General features: G+C 35.8%; 1 long non-coding RNA gene across 2 annotated transcripts in view; it reads right to left on the bottom strand.

Moving 5' to 3' along the window:
* The window catches only part of LOC123789212 (uncharacterized), a 290,301-nt gene that overhangs the window by 152,214 nt on the left and 115,918 nt on the right, over positions 1–22,169 (bottom strand). For both annotated transcript variants that reach the window (XR_015723965.1, XR_015723966.1), the window contains one exon: positions 258–400. This is a non-coding gene — a long non-coding RNA (uncharacterized LOC123789212). The remainder of the gene's footprint in view (positions 1–257; positions 401–22,169) is intronic.

Below are 22,169 nucleotides of genomic sequence, written 5' to 3'. Positions count from 1 at the left end.
TAAAAATTAGGAGCAAAAAAAAAAAATTACACAAGACAGAAACAGGCAAGAGATATTTATTACAGTCCAGATTATCACTATCATCTGGCTAAATAAAAAAGATGGTCTAGGTATCTAGATCTCTTTCAAGTTCTATATTCTATCATTATATGACCATTTTGTCCAAATACACATTATGTTTACTTATATCCTTATATTCGCAGATTGTTCTCATACTAACAATAAACAGACCTGGATGGGATAGATTCAGAACTCACTCAGGCAGCTCAGGAACGTAAAAACTAAAGGGTCCCAGGATCTTCTTTAGTTCTGCCTTTGGCATTTCTTTCTCCTGATTATGTAACACTTACTTCAGGTTTAGCTTAACATTCTTTTTGTGAATTCTTCATCATCTGAGATTCTGCAAGGTATGAATTTTTTTTTAAAGTCCTTATTAACCTCATTTTCAAGGAACAGACTTTGTGGTTATAGTAGGAATAAGCATATGAAAAGACGTTCAAGATCATTAGTCATTACGGACACACAAATTAAAACCATAATGAGACATCATTACACACCTTTTAGAATGTCTAAAATCAAAACAACTAGCAATACCAAATGTGGTGAGCATGCTGAGCTCCTGAAACTCTCAAATCCTGCTGGCAGGCTTACTAAATGCCTCAGCCATTTCCAAGCTGGAGAAGATATTGAGGGTTTCTTTTAAATTCAACATATATCTATACGACCAAGCACTCTTAGATATCTACCTAGAATAAATAAAAAGAATGTTGGTGAACAAATTTAAAAGTACTAAGAGAAAATAGAAGACTACCATTAGAACACTAGAGTAAAAATTGCCACAGACAAGATCCACAGATGGATAGTAAGATAGGTGGGCAAAAGTTTAAGCTGAAAGAAAATATTTGCATATTATTCCTCCACGGTATTCAGTGTACAACAGGAAAAAAAAAATAGTACGTTTAGAGTGGAAAACTTTAGCAGACACTACCATAGCTGAGTGATTAAGTTTAACATCACCAGTCATATATATCAACCCCATATCCTCCCTGATATGATGTGCTGAAAAGGACACATCACTTCTGTGATATTCTTTTCATTAATTCACAACTTCAATCTAATTGTGAGAAAACATTATTGAAACCTAAGTTGAAGAACCTTCTACAAAATAGCTGAAAAGTACTCTTCAAATGTGTCAAGATCATAAAAGACAAGAAAAGACTGAGGACTCATAGATTAGAGGAGATTGCATAGGCATGCACATGCAATGTGGAATCCTGGATTAGATCTGGAACAGAAAAAGAACATTAATCAAAGAATTGGTAAAATGTGAATCAGGCTTGTACTTTGGTTAATAAAATTGTACCAAGGTTGATTTCTTTGTTTTTGATAAATGTTTTGTAGTTACATAAGATGCTGGGTGAAGGGTAAATGGAACCCACTGAACTATTTTTTGCAACTATTTTATAAGTATAAAATTATATCAATATTAAAAAAGTCAAACTTCTTGATCATTTAATCAGTAATAAGTTATCAATGCTATTCATTCCATGCTGCCAATTTGAGAGTTTTTATTATTTAGGATATTTCCTAATTTTCCTCTATGTTTTTTGTGATTATAGAGAAAAATGGAAATATCTCAGGCATCATAGATATAATTTTTTAATAGTTAAGACTGACTAAATTGTTGTATCAAAAAGGCACCAAAGATTCAGTGGCTGAAAAACTATAGTTTCTCTACCCCAAAAAGCTTCCATGGTATCAGGCAACTTTGGTCCATAGAGCGATTCAGAGATCCAGGTTTCATAGCTATATTTTCCTACCATCCTTTAAGGTGTCTTTCTTATGTGTGATATATCACCATGTCCAAGTTCGAACTGGTGGGCAGTAAAAAGAAAAACTCAGGAAGCACAACCTGTAATTAAGAAACTGTCCTGGAAGTGGCAGATGTCACTTTCACTCACATAAACTAAGACATTTGGCCACATCTAACCATAAGGAAGTCTGGGAACTGTACCAACTACAATTCTATTGCTGTGGAAGAAGAGAAGAAAGGGTTTGCTCATTGGCCACCAATCTCTAATATAAGAATAAAGTCTTTTTAAGAGATTCCCAATTTAATGATTATTTATAATATTGAAGAACTTCATACATAGAAAGAATCTTTAAGAAATATGGATCATGTTATAAATATTGATGATAATAACTGACATTTAAATAGTAGGTTATACTTTACAAATGATTTTCCTGTAGAACATCACATTTAATTCTGTGAAACAAATAATCCCAATGTACGTAAGAAGAAATTAAAGCAGAGAGATAAAATATCTAATGGTAGTGCAAGGGTACAATTTTAGATTTTCTGACTCAACATGGGCATTTTCTTTATAGATTGTTTATGGCTACCCTCAGTTTAATTGTCAAGAATGGTTTAAAAACTGGAAAATAAACTCTCACTTCAATACCATTAAAATCACATTGTTAGAAAATTGTATACTCTTGTTTTCAGAGGATTAGGAGTTGAAGAATGAGTCAAACTCTCCTTCTGAACATGACTTAACCATATTTGTTCAGTTTTTAATGACTGAATGTTTCATTTAGACCAAAGAACCACCAATTCCAGGCCCTGGGTAAAAGCCAGACCTCGACGTCTCCTATTATTCCAAGAGTACATTTCCAAATATTTTATTTCCTTAATTTGTCTCATGTGCTAGTTTTGTCCCAGGCAGGTCTCATTCAACTCCAAGTTCAAACAAGAGCCTTCAGTCTCACAATCTCTCATCTCTCGCCCAATTTGTTTTGGCTGATCGCCTCCCACTGTGACCACACTATTTCTCTCACTTGCACAGTTGATGCCATATGTCACTGCTGTTTGCAAGGGAGTACTTGAAAGGGTAGGTTCATTTGTAGGGAGCAGGGTTAAAGGACAGAACTCGCAATGAGGAACTCCATAATCCATGACATTCCATTATCGACTCCATGACATTCCATTATCGACTCCCTGACTGTGGAGTGATAACCTAAACGTCCTACACATCACGAGATCTTAAGTAAGAATCCCAGTCCTTCCTTCCTATCCATACAAGATTGGGTGTCAATTTTGTAACAAGGCTGCCAAAATGCTAATCTGATTTTTCACCAGTGGAAGTTTAGGTGTCTAAATGGGAGAGCTCATGTATGACTTTGTTCTTTAAGAGTCAAAGCATTCCAGATACTTTATAGCCTAAAGTCTTGGTTTCATTCCTTAAGAGGACTATTCTTGCCTGGAGAGTCACTGGAGAGGTAAAGGGTCTCAAAGATATTACAAACGAAATAACAAGGAGGCATACTAAGACTACAGAAGAAAAAAACGCCATTTGAAGAGTTGTCTTCAAATATCTCAAGGGCAGCCCTGAATTCAGCAATCTTCAATGAGGCATCATTTTGCTTTACCTAGTAGGGAGAATCAGACTTTGGTAATTATTAGGAATCAGATAGCAGCCCAACATGAAGAAAAATAGGTGTAAATATAAAAAGTGGCTTAGGAAAAAAATGGGTATCTCCGCAAGTGAGCTAGTTTCTCATCCCTTGGAAGGCTTCAAGCAGGAGAGCAGCAGTCTGAGAGACTGTGGTTGGGAGTAAATGCTGAGTCACACTGCCTGAGGCTGCAATATTGGACACAGTGTTCTTTAGTTTTCTTTCAATATAAGTGGAATAATAATACCACCTATTTTATATTGGTTTATGGTAATTACTTTAAACACAAAACACTGAGATGAATTTTTAGCATAAGCTAAATGCTCAATAAATATCTGTAAATATTTTTGAAAAGCCAGAGCTGGAGAAAAATCTGATGAAAATGTGAAAAAGAAATTAAGAAAAAAAAATACAGGGGATTGAAGAATTGCACTGAGGGTTCTAACAGACCTGTAAACTCCCTTTAAAACTCTGTATACAATCTGCTCTCCTTATTATCATTATTCAACTGCAAAGTATTACAGGACAGACAATGTTCTAAGAGTATACCAATCTGAAGTCAGGGAACATGAAGTAGTGCACCATTTTACAACCAATGTGCCATGGCTTATTAGTGGTCCATGAGTACATTACAGATAGAGTTATAAGAGATAACACAATTTAAATCAGTTTCATAGCCACTTGAAAAATGTATCAGTTGAAATTATTGCATGTAGCCATTTCAAGCATTAAAAGTGATGCAAAAAAATTATGTTGATTTAGCAAGTTTAAGTTACTCATTAAAACTTTTGAAAATGTCGATTTAGACTTTATGCCTTCAGGTTTTTTATTACTATTAAATAACATAAAGAAAATATATTAGTGTTTCTCATCACTTCCAGGTAATGTATGCCGATTAAACATAATGATTTTCTACATGTGCCATGATGTTAAAATATTTGAGAGGTACTAGATTCTATGCTCTTTTCGATCTTTCATGGTATTGGCTGTGACCTCCTGTTGTGCAGAAAGAATTCACTCAATAGGTGGAAATGTTCCAAAATGCAAGTTTGTTCTTCTGTTCTTATAACTCAATGATAGTCAACTCCACACAAGTATATATTTATGTATAACTGAGGATCGCTTTTTAAGTGAGTTATTGTGCTTTACTGAATGTAATTTTATAAATGAAAATTAATGCATCCCTGGTATTTACTGGTTTTTTTCCTGCTCTGAAGTCTGGATCCCAGACAACATTTAGCAGTGTTGCAAAGCTGCTGTTATGTGGTACTCACATACATCATTAGAAATTTGGCAGTGTTTAAGAAGGCAAAGCATCATCTGTGTCAGTCTTGAGTTGGATATATTTTTCAATTGCTTTCCTTGCTTTTTAATAAATTCTATTTTTAAACCATCCTGAATAAATTTTGCTTAGATTGTGACAGTTGTTTTAAGAGGATTTTGAGCACCTGAATGTATTATTATCAAAATAATTAGGGAGCCAATAGTAAATTGAAAGAATACCAAAATTTGAGTCAGAATAACTGACTCTTCAAGTACATTAGGCAATTTAAGTAGCCCCCATTGGATTGATTTTCTCAATAGTAAAAAGAGAATGATAATATCCTTATTATCAATCGGTTGTAAACAAAGAGAGAAATGAAGAATTTTTTTACTATAGAAGCTTGGCAATGTGAGTTGTAGCTATGTCCAAAAGTTTTTAATGATCAGTTTAGTCTTAATACTATAATCCTGGATTCAAAAAGGAGCTACCAAACAGAAGCAGTGGTAAAAATCTCCAATAAAAACACATGACATGAAACAGCTCTCCTTGAATCATTTTCTCCCAGAATACCCACTGACAATTGGCTAGCTGTGATGCAGGCATTTATTATAAATACATTCAGGCAAAGGGTATAATGGCTGGAGAGCTGCAACATGGCTGAGAAAGTTTATTTAATCATTTTAACAGTCATCTTGGGTTTACTGCTTAAGTTATTTGATTAACTGCAGAAGTTTGTTAAGATAAATGTAAATAAAATCTAATGGAATCAGTCAAAGCCAAAGGGGGAAAAAGTTAATGAAAGGCAAATAACACATCAACTGTGAAAAGGGAAGGCATGCAAATTAATTCCTAGATACATATCTTACATTGTGATTGACAGAACACTTTAATATGCAACGTGAAACCACAGAGATGATCAGAAATTAAAAAAAACACTTAGCAGGCATTGATGGATATAAACTTAGACACAGATGTACATTGAATATAGTGCAAAACTGAAAACAACAGAACTAAAGTCACAGCATAGGCATGGTTCTTTTAGATACCGCCAGAAAACTGGATGGGTTGACAGATGCAGTAAATGTCTATGACCAAAACGTTAGCACCCCTATTGGTCACAATATTCCCGGAACTTGGAGGCAGAGATCAATGAATTCTTTGAGAATGGTGAAGACTTCGGGTTACTTGATTAGATTCAGAAGCAACACAGATAAGGTCTTCCACAGCAAAATTTTAGATTTTATTCCTTGCTAAATAGTACCCATCAACCCTCCCAAATGAATTTAAAAAGGAGGAAAAGCAACATTATGTGACTGGCAGCTTCAAATATGTCAAGGAACATTTATTATTCTTTCTTACTAGGACTGTTTCTTCTGGTGGGCACTAGGACAGCCATACAGGCAGATCTGTGAGGAAGAGCACATAGTTAAGGGAAGGTTTCTAAGACTACTCAGAGGGGGCTGATTTTCTATTGTTAAAGAAAATTGGAAAGAAAAGAAAAGAAAAAAAGGAAAAAAAAGAAAGAGAGGGAGGCAGGGAGGGAGGGAGGGAGGAAGAGAGGAAGGAAGAAGGAAAGAAAAGTCTATCTTTAAAAAGTCTCTATCATTAACTTCAGTTTACCTATTCCTAGGAAACAGTCAAGCTGCTTGACTTTTTCTTGAGATAGAGAATAGTCTGAATTTTATGTACAGTAAGGGTTACAAAATGAAGCAGAGAAGGGTTATAGAAACCACTGATTACAGAAAATAACTTTCATTTTATTTCTTATGTTCATTGTATACAGTGTTTAAAAAGAGCAGAATCCAATCACATAGTGTCAGATAAGTAAATAAGAATACATTATGACCAAAGGATCCCAAAGATCATGGAAGACACTTACATGGGGCCCCTTGTGCTTTGGAATATATACTAAATCACAGCCTGTAGCTGATTAATTGGCAATTTACATTGGGTTAACCAGAAATCTAAAACTGCGACTCAAAAGGGCTTCCAATATTCTATTTAAAAATATTTTTAAAATTTAAAGAAAAAATCCCAATGTTTTAACCATAAATAAGTTTCTTATGGAGGATGAAATGTGGTAGAGAATCAATGTATTCAAAGCTATGGGGCTGGATGCCATGTTGAGATTTCAACTTCTTTTCTCTTTTCCTTGTCAAACAGGTAAACTGCTCTACATGTGATCCTTCCAGGAAAGACACGAGACAGGGCAGAAAAAGGGAAGGAGCCACAAGTATTTGTAGACATTTTCCCCAAATAGTTAAGCTCCTGGGAGAACTTAGAGGATTTTATGATAAAACCAAAGCTTCCTTGGTTTCATGGGCATAAGTTTCTGACCACAAAGGCAGAAGGATTATCTCTAGACTAGGAAGATATGCCCTAGGCTATGAATAAGAGATGGATGGAACGACATCTTATTCTTTAGCAGTTCTTCTGTGGAACTGACAGAATCTTAAAAAAAGAAAGAAAGAAAGAAAGAAAGAAGAAAGATAAGAAAGAAAGAAAGAAAGAAAGAAAGAAAGAAAGAAAAGAAAGAAAGAAAGAGAAGAAAGAAAGAAAGACAAGAAAGAAGGAAAAGAAAAGAGAAAGAAAAAGAAGTAAGAAGAAAGAAAGAAAGAAGAAAGGAAGGAAGGAAGGAAGAAGGGAAGGAAGAAGGAAGGAAGGAAGGAAGGAAGAAGAAAGAAAGAAAGAGAAGAAAGAAAGAGAGAAGAAGAAAGAAGAAGAAAGAAAGGAAGAGGAAGGAAGAAAGGAAGGAAGAAAGAAAGAAAGAAAGAAAGAAAAAAGAAAAAGAAAGGAAGGAAGGAAGGAAGGAAGGAAGAAGAAAGAAAGGAAGGGAAGAAAGAAAGAAGAGAAAGGAAGAAAGAAAGAAAGAAAGAAAGAAAGAAGGAAGGAAGGAAGGAAAGGAAGAAAGAAAAGAAAGAAAGAAAGACAAGAAAGGAAAGGAAGGAAGGAAGGAAGGAAGAAAGAAAGAAAGAAAGAAAGAAAAGAAAGAAAGAAAGAAAGAAGAAGGAAGGAAGGAAGGAAGGAAGAAAGAAAGAAAGAAAAAAGAAAGAAAGGAAGGAGGAAGGAAGGAAGGAAGGGAAGGAAGGAAGGAAGAAAGGAAAGGAAGAAAGAAAGAAAGAAAGAAAGAAAAAGAAGAAAGAAAGAAGAAGAAGGAACGGAAAGGAAGAAGGAAGAAAGAAAGGAAGGAAGAAAGAAAGAAGAAAGGAAGGAGAAAAAAGAGAAAGAAAGAAGAAAGAAAGAAAGAAAGAAAGAAAAGAAAGAAAAGGAAAGAAAGAAAGGAAGGAAGAGGAAGGAAGGAAGGAAGGAAGGAAGGAAGGAAGGAAGAAGGAAGAAAGAAAGAAAGAAAGAAAGAAAGAAAGAAAGAAGGAAGGAAGGAAGAAGAAGAAAGAAAGAAAGAAAGAAAAAGAAAGAAAGGAAGGAAGGAAGGAAGGAAGGAAGAAAGAAAGAAAGGAAGGAAGAAAGAAAGAAAGAAGAAAGGAAGGAGAAAAAGAGAAAGAAAGAAAGAAAGAAAGAAAGAAAGAAAGAAAGAAAGAAAGAAAGAAAGAATAAAAGAAAGAAAAAGAAAGGCTATGTTAGTCAATTAGGCACATGAACCCGGAAGGTGTGCAGAAGGGTTCTGTCTGCCAAGCACATAGGGTAAGCAACAGAGAACAGCTGAACTTGAAGAGTCTGTTAGCCCTCTACAATAGTCATCAGAAAAGCAAACCACAGGGAATCAAAGACCACAGTCTATATCTAGAATGACCAACATGTCCCAGGTTACCTAGGATTTCTGTAGTTTTAGCCCAGAAAGTTCCATGTCTGGGAAACCCCTCAGTCCTGGGCAAACCAAGACATTTGTCATCCCCCAAGCCTCCCTCCCCACTGCACACAATGTTTGGATATATAGAACAAGTCTAAAATGGATATTTCAAGAAGAACTAAATTTTCCACCTGTTCTAAGGAAGGGGGATTGAGAGTCAAAATTCAAAAGGAAATATGGAAAATAAAGTTCTTTTTTTTTTCTTTACACAAAATCTTATGAAAGAAAGTGATATCTGTAATATTTGAATACCATAATAAAAGTAAAGAATGTCAATAGAGTTTTCTAAGGAAAAATCACTAGCCTCAACTTCTGTACTGAGCTAAATCATTGTGTAGACCACCAAAGAAAGAGTCTCCTCTTTGCAAAATTCGGAAAACATAACAGTGTTCTTGAAAGAGGTGCTTAAAAGATTATTAGTTGATCTAGGGGCAAATCAAAGAAAAACTCAAGAATTAGAAAATAAACTGTATAATAAGAAATCACATGGAAGCCCAAAGAACAGTTAAATCTAAATATGTGTGTTAAAATATTAGTACAGTTAAATATTAAAAAGTTGTTTCTCAAAAAAGATACTCAATACAAGAACAATTATTCAAAGAAGACATACAGATGACAAACAGACATATGAAAAGATGCTCAACATCACTAATCACCATGGAAATGCAAATCAAAACTGCAGTGAAATATCTCTCAAACCTGCCAGAATGGCTGAAATTAAAAAGATAAGAAATAACAAGTGTTGGCGAGGATGTGAAGAAAAAGATACTCTCATATACAGTTGGTGGGAATGTAAAATGGTGCAGCTACTGTGGAAAACAGCATGGAGGTTCCTCAAAAAATTAAAAATAGAAATTCTATATAATCTGGTAATACTACTACTGTGTATATACCCAAAGAGAACAAATACACAATTTGAAAAAATATATACACCCCTATGTTTACTGCAGTGTTATTTATAACAGCCAAGATAGGGAAGCAATCCAAGTGTCCAATGATATATGAATGGATAAAAAAAGATGTCTCACACACACACACACACACACACACACACACACACACACACACACACACAGGAAATTTCTTAGCCATAAAAAGAATGAGATCTTGCCATCTGTAACAACATGGATGGACCTAGAGGGTATTATGCTAAATGAAATAAGTCTGATTGAGAAAACAAATGATTTTATTTATATGTGGAATCTTAAAAACAAAACAAAGAAACCAACCAACAAACAAAAAGTCAGACTCTTAAACACAGAGAACAAATTAATGGCTGCTGGGGCAGGGAGAAAGGTGGTGGGAAGACGGGCAAATGGAGGAAAGAGAAAAGAAGATGTAGGCTTCCACTTATGGAATAAGTTGTGGGGATAAAACATACAGTATAGAGAATACAGTTAATGGTATTGGAATAGCCCTGTATGCTGACAGATGACAGCTGCACTTGTGGTGAACAGCATAATGTATAGACTTGTCAAATCGCCATATAGTATGCCATATATATATATATATACATTAGTATAAAACTAATGTAACACTGTGTGTTAACTATACTTAAATAGTAGTAATAATAACAATAAAGAGTAACACTTCAAAGGTAATCTTCATCATTTGGGTCTATACTTACAAATGTACAGTCAAAGATGGGGAAGTAAGATTAAAAGCATTCTCAGCTTTTAAATTTACCTAAGGAGAGCTTAAAGTGATTTGTTAAAGCATTTGATTTTATAATAATATATAAAGTAAAATAAGTGTCTAGAAACCATCATTAAATATATATTTTTTAATTAACGAAAAAGAAAGCAAAGGACAAAATAAAAGACATAGGAAAGTAGTTTAAATATAATACATAAAACAATTACTAAAAGAGGTCTAGTCATATTGCTCATGATGATAAAAGCTAATAAGTTCAATCACTTAAATTATAAAACTGCCCATTTGCATTTTAAAAAATAATTTATCATATGCTGTTATAAGACAAATGTCTAACTTCAAAGATGGCTTTGGGCCATCCAACATTGTCATCTACTGAAACCCCACTGTTACATCAGTAAAGACATTTTTTTAAAAGACATAAACTCAGAAGGATAGAGAAAGCAGGAATAGAGACAATAGCAATAGGACTCGACAACATGGAAAGCATATGAGTGAGTGCCTTGGCCTAGCGTGCAGTGCAGAATCTTCAAAAGACTCAGGAATTAACATCCACACACACCTTTGGGTGAGGGGGAGGTGGCTGGGAAATGGAAAGCTGGATGAGAACAGATGTCCTAGACCGCTCTCCCACTCCACGCTGAGTAACTACCCCTCCCTCGCCCTATGGGATATCTAAGGGCTCACTCTCTGGAAACTTGTAAGAACAGATCTTTGGACTGAGGAACATGAGGAAAAGTCAGGGCAGGTATTACTACAACAACAACAACAACAACCCACAGAGACCAGGGGAACACCTGTGACCTGCCCGAAGAGAACTTTTCAGTGGGAAATCTGATCACCCCAAGAGAAGAGGGTTAAAGAGACTGACACTGAGGGAGTCCCAGGAATGGCCTGGTCTAGTAACTTTTCTGTGAATCTTGAGATCAATAGGCCCTAGCCTATGCACAGAGCTTATAATCAGATTTTCAGGCTCTTCACTCTTAAATACAGTAAAGAAACCAGAATTCTCAAGCATTTTAAGAAAGTTTCTACTATGAAAGATAAGAGACCAAACAAACAGAACACAAAAACAATGTGGATGAAAAGAGAAGGAAAAAAGAATGTATCAATAATCTAAGGGAGGTCCTGAATCTGTGACGTAAGTATATAAAGAATACATTAAAGAAATGCAAATTACATACACAATGACATATAATTTTAATATGTTTAATGATGGTTATGAATAATTATTATTAATACCCCAAAAGGTGTGAAATATATTGACAAAACCTCGTAGGAAAGAAATTTGGAGTAGTAAAGAGATCCAAAAGCTTTTATACATTTTTGCAGAGAACCCAATTCTGGAAAATGCTCTTATGCAAATAATTGTACATGCATAAACGGAAATATAAGAACAGTTCGTCTTAAAGTTTCCATAATAGCAAAAAGTGAGAAACATTCCCTACATGCATCAGAAAGTGAATGGTTTGAATATAAGGTGAATCCATCACATAAGAAATTGTTTAAGTCATTAGAAACCATATCATGTAACAATAATTAAAGACTTTGGAAATTTATGCAATATGATGCTAAATTAAAAATTGCATATGTGCCATAAACTCAATTTTGAAGAAAAAGGTTTGGGTATCTGTGCATATATATTTATGTATTTATTAATTATTCATAAATGCTAAGGAATGAAAGGGACTGAAAAAGAAAAATTTCAGCTGTGTTTATTACTGAGTGATGGGGTTATAGGTGAAATTTACTTTCTTTTCTATACTTTCCACTCATGTTCTACTGATTTTTTAAATCACAAATAGTACTAACAAATAGGAAGTTGAAATCCTCTTCAATGGAATTGGCAAATGACAAATATGGAATGAATAGTTCTCTGAGGCATTTGATTGCTATTATAGACTTAGTCTTCCCACTGGCAGAAAAAACCCAAAATAACCAATAAAACTTGTTCACACAATTGTGCTGACAATGATATTAATGCCTAGAACAACAGAGCAGTTAACTAAGGGAAAACCATGCTGGGTTCAACTCGATGAGAACCAGAGGAGGGTAAAAGCAAATGGAAAAAGATGAAACTGACAGGGAAAGCAAATGCTACATTCAAGCTCCCAGCCTGGGTGGGCAGTTTGGGTGGGAAACTAACCCTTCCAGGGTTTGGGTTCACTGACCACAAGTGGAACAAGGATTGGCAGAGAGGCCAGATTGAAGCAAGTAGCTATAAAAGTGTTCTGCCCTGTGAGTACCACCCTGAAACATAATTAACCACCCGAACAAAGGAAAACAGTGCCCAGGGTTTCTCCATTCAGGAAGCAAATCTAAGAAGCAGGAACTGAAGCCATGTGCCAACACTTCCCCAAGATCAGAGGCCAAGAAAATAGCATAATATCTGAAAAACAAATCTGGTCAGCTTCTCATAAGACTTTCTAACTCCACTATTTTGAATCGTCAGTGTATTTCTAAGGATCTAAGTATTGGTTCTATCCTGAAACTATGAGACTTTATGAGGTTATTCTTACATGGTAACAGACTTTGCTAAATTCTATGAACTATTATTTCTGACACTGGAAAGAGTCAATTTACCTGGATTGTGTGAATATTCCTGCTACTTACTTTTCATTAATTCATTTGAGCATTCAACCATCAACCATTCAGCCATTAATTATGGCATTAATTATGCCTAGGCATGAAGTAGAATATAAAGACACCCAAGTCACATGTACTTTTCTCCAAATGTAGTGGAAGGAATAAGATATTAATATATAAATGCAACAAAAGGGCTTTTATTAGTCAGGAGAGGATAGGCGATGTTTCAGTAATTTAAAAGAACCACCTTGATAGATCAGTGCCTTTACAAAATAAAGGTTTATTTATCAGTCATAAAAGTCTAAAAGAGAACGAGCGTTGCTCCAGAGAACAACGCTCCACCAAACTGTGACTCAAGCATACAGGATGATTCTTCCAAAACATGGCCTCCAAATTTGCTGCCAAAGGAGAAAAGAGATGCCGAAGAGGCACATTGGCTCTTAAATATCTCAGGTTAGAAATGCTATGTTTCCTTTTATAGCTTCATTTATCAGACTCAGTAACTGTTTTTAGGTTGGTTTCTCTGAGAAGCAGACCCTGTACTAAGGATTTAAATCCAAGTTATTTATTTAGGAAGCAATGCCCCCCAAAATCAGTAATGGGTGTGAGAAACAAGAAAGCCAATACAGGTGCAATTTCAGTCACTTATAATGGGCTCTGCCTTTGGATGTGGTGAGGTGAGACAGCTGTAAAAGTCCTGGGCATTTCCACATCATGAAGGGGAGGAAGCACTAGTGCCCAAAGCAAATGTCTGAAGTCAAGGCAACGGCAGTTAGGGGGAAGGTATGTCAAAGCTGCAGCCTCAACACACAGACTGGTTTAAGAGATCTGAGGGAAAGAGCAGAGCAACAACAGTATCGACTTCAGGTTGCAGCTAATCTCAAGGAAAGCCAGAAAATATTGTATTCCTGTGTACCACAGAAGAGGAGGGATACCTGGGTGACTCAGTCAGTTGAGCATCTGACTCTTGATTTTGGCTGAGGTCAAAATCTCAGGGTTGTGAGATTGAGCCTTGGGCTCCATGCTCAGTGAGAAATCAGCTTGAGGAATCTCTCCCTCTCCCCCTACTCATGTTCTCTCTCAATTAAATGAATAAAACTTAACAAAAAAAGGGGGGGGATTTCATGGCAAACACATGGGTGGAGTTTGTCACATTATTTAGGATGTATCATATAAAGTAGAGAGGAATCCTGCAATAACTTTGTGGTAATGAGATTGATAATTGACAGTTGGGTCTTGATATCTTTCTAGCCACTTAGACTGATGACTACTGATCCAAGAATAAATGGATATTTAATATGTACAATGTGATGATTTAATAATACATACAATGTGAAATGATTACCACTATCAAGTACATTAACACATCACCTCACACAGTTACCTTGTGTGTGAAGATCTACTCTTCACGCATTTCAAGCATACAGTACAGCATTACTAACTTTAGTCACCATGTTGAATGTTAGATCCCCAAAACTTATTCATCTTACAACTGAACATTTATACCCTTTCACCAACGCTTTCCACTTCCTATACTCTTAATTCCTGGCAACCACCTTTCCACTTTCTGGTTTTATGAATTCAATTTTTTTTTAATTCCTATGTAAGGGAGATAATGCAGTATTTTTATTTATGACTGCCTTATTTCATTTAGCATAATGTCCTCATAATGTTTCATCCATGTTGTCGCAAATGGCAGAATGTCTTTCTGTTTTTATGGCTGAATAATATTCCACTGTATATATACATCACATTTTCTTTCATCTCTCAGTGGATACACAGACTATTGCCATATCTTGGCTATTGTGAATAATGCTACAATAAACATGAGAGGGCAGGTATATTTTCAACATTCTGATTTCATTCCTTTTAGATTTATACTTAGGAGCGACATTGCTGGTAGTTCATATAATAGTTCTAATTTTCACTTTTTCAGAACCTTCATTCTGTTTTCCATAATAGCCATACCAATTTACATTCCCACCAACAATGTAAAAGAGTCCACTTTTCTCCACACTCTCATCAAAATTTATTATCTCCTTTTTGTTAAAAGCCATCCTAACAGGTGTGAAGTGATATCTCACTGTGGTTTGGGTTTGCAATTTCCAAATGATTAGTGCTGTTGAGCACTTTTTCCATACATGTCTTCTTTGGGGAAAAAATGTGTATTCCGGTCCTTTGCCCAATTTTTAATCATGTTATTTGTGTTTTGTTATTGAGTTGTATGGGTTCCTTATATATTTTAGATATTAACAGTTTATTAGATATATGGAATGAAGATATTTTCTCCCATTCCACAGGTTGCCTTTCATTTCGTTTATTGTTTCCTATGCTGAGCAGAGCTTTTTAGGTTGATGTAGCCCTACTTACTTATTTTTGCATTTGTTGCCTGTGTTTTGGTAAAATATCCAAAAAATCATCGCTAATACCAATGTCAAAAGCTTTCCCCTATATTTTCTTGTAGGAGTTTTACAGTCAGGTCTTACATTTAACTTTATAATACATTTTGAGCTTACATTTTTATGTATGGTGTAAGCTAAGGGTCCAGTTTTATCTTTTTTCAGCTGGATATTGAGTTTTCCAAACACCATTTATTAAAGAGACTATCCTTTTCCTATTATCTGCCGTTGGTGCCTTTGCCAAAGATTAGTTGACGGCATAGGCATGGGCTAATTTCAGGGCTCTCTATTCTCTTCCAAACCCTGATATCAATAAATTATTATTATCTTAAGAATACCCACATAGATATCCATTAGTATTAAGACTCAGTAAATACTTGTGTTTAACTAATTATTAATAATCATTTGTTAATCTCCCATAGCGTTCTAGACTCTGAAATCCACCTAAATATAAAAGACTCTCACTCCCATGGTGATTTTAGGAATAATGGTCCTATTGTGCTAGGATCTCTCATCCCTAATTGCTTCTTTATCTACAAAAAAAAAAAAAAGTACCATGCACATTGAAATGCTTTATTTCATTATATTAAATGAAAAGTTTACACATGGAGACTGCACAGTACTCTGTACATATGCTACACTATTTGTCCTTAAGTCTAGGGATTTCCTTTACTTGGCATGAATTATAGGAGAGGTGCCTAACACCCAGACTGAGTGAGTTATTCTAGCTTATGGTGGTGTTGGAAAGAAAAGTGCATAAACCAGAGGATGTCATTAGACCAGTGACAATGGAGGAGAAAATACCCAGTGCTGACAGCCCACTCACTTGCTGGCGGACTGGTGTCAATATGCTGAGCAGTACAGACAGAAGGGCTTAGGAAGGAGTTTGCTGCATCTGGTGAGAAAGGAAGTGTAACAGCAAAAGAGAACAAAATATTTTATGTCTGTGTTTGCTCCACCTAGGAAAAGCAGACACAATGAATCTACAGTATGTATGGAGAAGGAACTAACCACATGTATTAATACAGTCTTTGTGCCTCAGCTGTAAAACAGGTTCTGGGCTTGTAGTTAAAGTGGCTGTACAGATGGGGCCTTTTCCCCTTTCTTTGCAATATTCCATATTCTAATTATGACTTGCACTGCTTCTGGCACAAAAGCAAGGCCACTGATGTGGCCCCAAGAGTAGGCATGATAAAAAGCCAGGCCCATGAACTCATGTGGCTGCTCTTTTCCACTTCCTTTCTCCTCCCTCAGCTAACTCAGTCTGTTTTTTTTTTTTTGACAGCATTTGGAATTCTTCAAGCTGTCTCTGGTTGCTTTTCCCTCGCTGAAGAAAGATCTAGTCTTCAGAAGTAACTCTATAGTTACTGGCAGGAGAAGCAGCACAGACTGATTAACAATGTGGTACAAAAATCTTGCAAGCGTATAAAGTGCTAATAATTGATTAGAGTAAAAAGGAACTTGTAACAGCTAATGGAATTGTGCAATATTCTACATAAAATCCAAGCACAAAATTTACATCATGTGTGACAGGTTTCCTCACTTCGTGTGGTACTTCATTTTGTCCCTGAATGTCAGGTTATCCATTTTAGTCCATAAAGGCATAATACCATAAAATTAATAAATATTACTAAGTAGGATGTTCCAAATCATCTTATTCTATTTCTCTTTTTGCTAGTGGAGCCTTGTAAGTTTTCTATTCTATTTAAATTGGTGTTTAGCTATTGAGTATTAGAAAATGCTGAATTTCACCTTAACATTCCATTAAACTTTTATGAATAACAAATGTTCTTAAAAGTAAGTGATTCTCATGTAAGCTATTATAGCTATACATATAGGAAAGAATCCTATACAATTTGTACTCACGTTTTAGCTCTTTGAATGTACTAACACAATTCTCAGGTAAAGAGCCTTGTGTTTCCCCGCAATCTTTTTTGAACATTTAAAATGAGTTTTTCCCCTTTTATATCTTGTAGTCTTTTTCCTCTCTGAGATCTCAATCATGTCTTTAGCCATGGGTAATCAGGAGCATTGTGATATCTATTTATTCATTCAGTTATGCATTCAACAAATATTTACTGAATGCCTGGAAGTATAGTAGTTAACACAAGAGAATAAAGTCCATAGTCTACAAATAGGAGATAGATAATAGATAAAACAAACAAGTAAAATATATAGTAAGCTAGATATTGATAGGTATTATAGGGAAAAAATAAAAGAATATAAGTAGGGAATGGAATTTTAATTGTCATGGCCAGGAAATGTTTCAGTGAGGCTATTTATACTGCAAAAGAGACAGGAATCTAATCATGTGCATTTATAGTAGAAAACTGGAGAGGAAACAAGGGCAAGAGTTTTGATTATACATAGAGTGTGAGAAGAAGAACAGACTGGCCAATATGATCAGAATGGAGAAACGAGCAAAAATGATCACAGAGATCTAGAGAGATTATGTGATCATGTAGACCGATGTGAAGACTTTGGATTTTACTCCAAGGGAGATGAGAAGCCACTGGAGTATTTATGTAGAAGAGTGACATGTTTGAATTTATGCTGTGTAAGTCAGCTATATTGATATTGAACTATAGGGGTAATGAATGCAGAGATGGGGATACCAGCTAGAAGGTTAACACAACTATTCATTCAAGAAATGATGGACTTGGACTAAACTGATAGAAGTAAAAGGAGTGCAAAAATGTTTGGAATGTAGATGTATTTCAAAGGTAGAGGGAGAAGTACTTTGTGATAGACTGAAAGCCAGTTATGAAAGAAGGGGAGAGATTAACTCCAGTGATTTGGGCCTGATCAAATGGAAGTATGGAATTGCAATTACTGATATGGAGAAGGCTCTATGAGGAGCAGGATTGGAGGGAAGGGGAAGAGTATGACTCTAGAGCTGCCAGATTTGAGGTGCCTAATAGATGTCTAAATGGAGAGATCTTGAGTTGAGAAAGAAGGTCTAGGATAGAGATATCCATTTAGGAGTTGTCAGTGGAGAAATGATTTCTGAAATCATGAAAAAGATTAGACTGTCAAAATATTGAGTGTAAGGACAGAAGGGAAGAGTCTGAGGGCTAAGTTCTGGGGTACTCCAGTAATTAGTGGTCACGGAGAATAAGAGAATTCATCAAAGAAGCCCTAGAAGAAGGAACAGACAGGAAGAAGAAAGAAAACCTGAAGAGTGTAGCATCCTGGGATCCACATGAGAAAACTTTCAAGAAAAGTGCACGATCCACTATACCAAATTCTGATGATGGGTTAAGTGAGATAGTACACAAAAACTGATTTGGATTTTCATTGGTGATTTAATGGAAGCTATTTCATTAGAGTGGTTAGCTCAAAGCTTGACTGGAAAGGGTTTAAGAGAGAAAGGTAGGATACATTGTTGGTGGGAATGCAAGTTGGTACAGCCACTCTGGAAAACAGTGTGGAGGTCCCTTAAAAAGTTAAAAATTGAGCTACTCTATGACCCAGCCATTGCACTACTGGGTATTTACCCCAAAGATACAGACGTAGTGAAGAGAAGGGCCATATGCACCCCAATGTTCATAGCAGCAATGTCCACAATAGCTAAATTGTGGAAGGAGCCGAGATGCCCTTCAACAGATGACTGGATTAAGAAGTTGTGGTCCATATATACGATGGAATATTACTCAGCTATCAGAAAGAACGAGTTCTCAACATTTGCTACAACATGGACAGCACTGGAGGAGATAATGCTAAGTGAAATAAGTCAAGCAGAGAAAGACAACTATCATATGATTTCTCTCATCTATGGAACATAAGAACTAGGATGATCAGTAGGGGAAGAGAGGGATAAAGAAAGGGAGGGTAATCAGAAGGGGGAATGAAACATGAGAGACTATGGACTATGAGAAACAAACTGAGGACTTCAGAGGGGAGGGGGGTGGGGGAATGGGATAGACCGGTGATGGGTAGTAAGGAGGGCACATATTGCATGGTGCACTGGGTGTTATACACAACTAATGAATCATCGAGCCTTACATCGGAAACCGGGGATGTACTGTATGGTGACTAACATAATATAATAAAAAAATCATTAAAAAAAAAAAAGAGAGAAAGGTAGGAGAAGAATTGGGGACTATTAATTTAGACAACGTTTTGAAAGTTTTATATAAAAAGGAATGAGAAATTCAGTGGTAGCTAATTGGGGACAGGGTCAATAAACTCATTTTTTCAATGAAAGAAACAAGAGCATGTTTGTATGCTGATAAAAATAATTTGGTAGAAAGTGGAGGGAAATGATAAAAGAGGGAGAACAATGTCTAGAAGTAGAACAGAAAGCAAGCAGTCTCCTGCCAAGTGGAGGAATTGCTTTTGCATAGGAACACCTTAAGCCGACCACTGTCAAAGAAACAGATGAGAAAGTAGGTGCTTAATTATTATGGTAGAAGCTCACTTTTGAGCTTCTGAGCTTCTGTGGAAGCTCTTCTGCTTGTTTCTATTTTCCTGGAAACATGGTCATCAGCTGTGAGTTAGGATTTAAAAGGAAGTATTAGGAGTTTGAGGAGAGAAGAAAGAGTAGGAAATATTTTTTTCAGGGAGAGTGGGAGAATGAATGGAGTAGGGAAATATAATATGATTGCCAGGCAGCCTTAAGAGCCCACTTGAGATTAGAGGTCATAAATTTAAAGGAAGACAATCATTATGGTTGTGATTTTCTGCAGCCATATTCAGCTGTATGGGAGCAGATGTAGAGTAGGCAGAAAGATGAATTTAACCATGGATTAACCATGGATGAAATTCTATGACAGATACAAAGCAAGGAAAGAGGAAGTAATTATAATGGAATATAAGTTGGTGAAAAAGAAAGGGAGTTTGCAGGGTGACAATGTAAAAGTAGTATGATCAAGCGATTTTGCCCCAGTAGGATATAAATATGTGTGAATTGGAAAGAAAAAGGTAATGGTCATGCAGAGAGATTCTTGAAATTGGAAGTTTTGGAAATTAAGAGCTGTTAGTAAAAAGAAACTATATGCTATAACCCTAGTACTAATTGTCCTATGTAGATGGAAGATGATCATTTTAGGGAAGATGAGGTCAAGGTACAGAGAAGCTGGAGTGAAGCAGTATCTACATAGATTTTGAAATGACCAAGGATAAAAGAGGAGTGGTTTAGGACACAGTGACTTTTATCTCTTGAAGGGAAAAGGGAGAATGATTTGGAGGTCAGTAAATGAATCCAACAAGGAAGGGTAATAAGAGCTCACAGCATGAGCTTTAAAACTGGAAAGACTGATGAAAGAATGACGAAAGATTGTCTGGAAGTGGCAAAGAGAAACAAGTGCATTCCCCCATCTCCAGGCCCCGGAATATGAGAGTGTGGAAGAGAAAAAGTGACTAATTAAGAGGACTTTTGAAAAACAGTGTCCTCAAGGAAGAATCAATTTGTTATGCGAGTGGTTATAGATAGGTTAGATAGATGATTGATTGATAGTCAGATGATAGACTTATTTTAGGTAAATATTTTCTGGTTTCACTGGTTAAACTTTTCCCTCAAAATTCTCATAGGTCTGTTACACGGTTAAAACAAGTAATCTTGTAGTCAATTAAGTTACATGAGTGACATTACTTCCATCTTCTTTATGCAGTGAGAAAACCAAATACCGTCTTATACCTAATCAGCTTATATTATCTCAGAGGAATTAACGAAATGTAATTAGGCAGGAAATAATCTCACTTAAACATTTTTTTAGTATCAAGTGGGAATTTTCCAACAATGATAAAGTCTAATTCTCCAGATGTTACACCAAAGGTACAGAATTGAGTGTGTCACTAGGTACAATTCTGAGATGGCCACTGATAATAATTGCAGGTAGGCCATGCAGCCATGTAGACCTAAATGTCCATGCTGCATCGATCTTACAGGCATGATACCCAAGAAGACCTAGAAATACAACGTGAGCCCACCACATTAGTGAGAAATGCTGCATTCATTTTTTTCCTACAAGAGGTGGTGTACAGCCTATGGTGAATTAACATACAAATAGTGGTGGGAACAAGTTCAAGTGTTTAATAATGAGAGATAAAAGATGTAATGAGCACTGGGTAATACATAAGACTGATGAATCCTTGACCTCTACTTCTAAAACTAAGAATATATCATACGTTAATTAATTGCATTTAAATAAAAAAATAAAAAATAATAAGAGGTGGAAGACCAATTCAAAACTGTTTTTAAGACTGGATATTGTATCACGTTAAAATTTGTTCATTTATTCCTTCAGACAACATGTTCTGAGTGTCTAATATATGCAAGGCACTCTGCTGGCTAATGGGCATACATCAGCAAATGAACTCTACCTTCCCAAGGTTTACAATCTTCTTCACTCTTGTGAAGAATTTTTTTTTTTAATTTATTTCTTTGAGAGAGAGAGAGAGGGACAGAAAGAGAGAGTCGGGGAAGGGGCAAAGGGAGAGAATATCCAAGCAGATTCCCACTGAGCTTAGAGCCCCATGAGGGGCTCAGTCCCACAAGCCATGAGATCAGGACCTGAGGCAAAACCAAGAGTCGGACACTTAACCAACTCAGCCACCCAAGCACCCCAAGAATGTTTTTTACTTACCACCCAAAAAGGCAAGATACATGTGTGTGCCCTGATAATTACAGAGGGCAGGAATTAACTTTCATTTGGACATTTACTCCTGAGTTTATTTTCTATGCCTCTTATAAAGCCTGAAGATACACAGGAGTCTTACAAAATTTGAAAACTAGTTTTCTTAGTAAATCTCTCATGATTTTTGTGACTTTAAAAATCAAGAATAAACATCTCTGTCACCCCTAGTAAGGGTGGAGGCAGTTAAAATCAAATCAAATGTCTTTGGTTTTATTTTTTTTTAACATGAATACTAATAACACAGATTAGATTAAATAAGAATAAGAAAGATCTGAGGGTTTAAAATTTTAAAAAATGCATTTGACCATACTTCTTCTGAGAGGAGGAGCTAAGACAAAATGCAGTGGTATTGCAGAAAGAAATGAAAATCC

Source organism: Ursus americanus, chromosome 3 (assembly GCF_024610735.1).
Source record: "Ursus americanus isolate L20-20 chromosome 3, mUrsAme1.1.p, whole genome shotgun sequence".
NCBI lineage: Eukaryota > Metazoa > Chordata > Mammalia > Carnivora > Ursidae > Ursus > Ursus americanus.
Note: the sequence above shows the minus strand (reverse complement) of the source record. Positions and strands in the feature narration are given on the sequence as shown.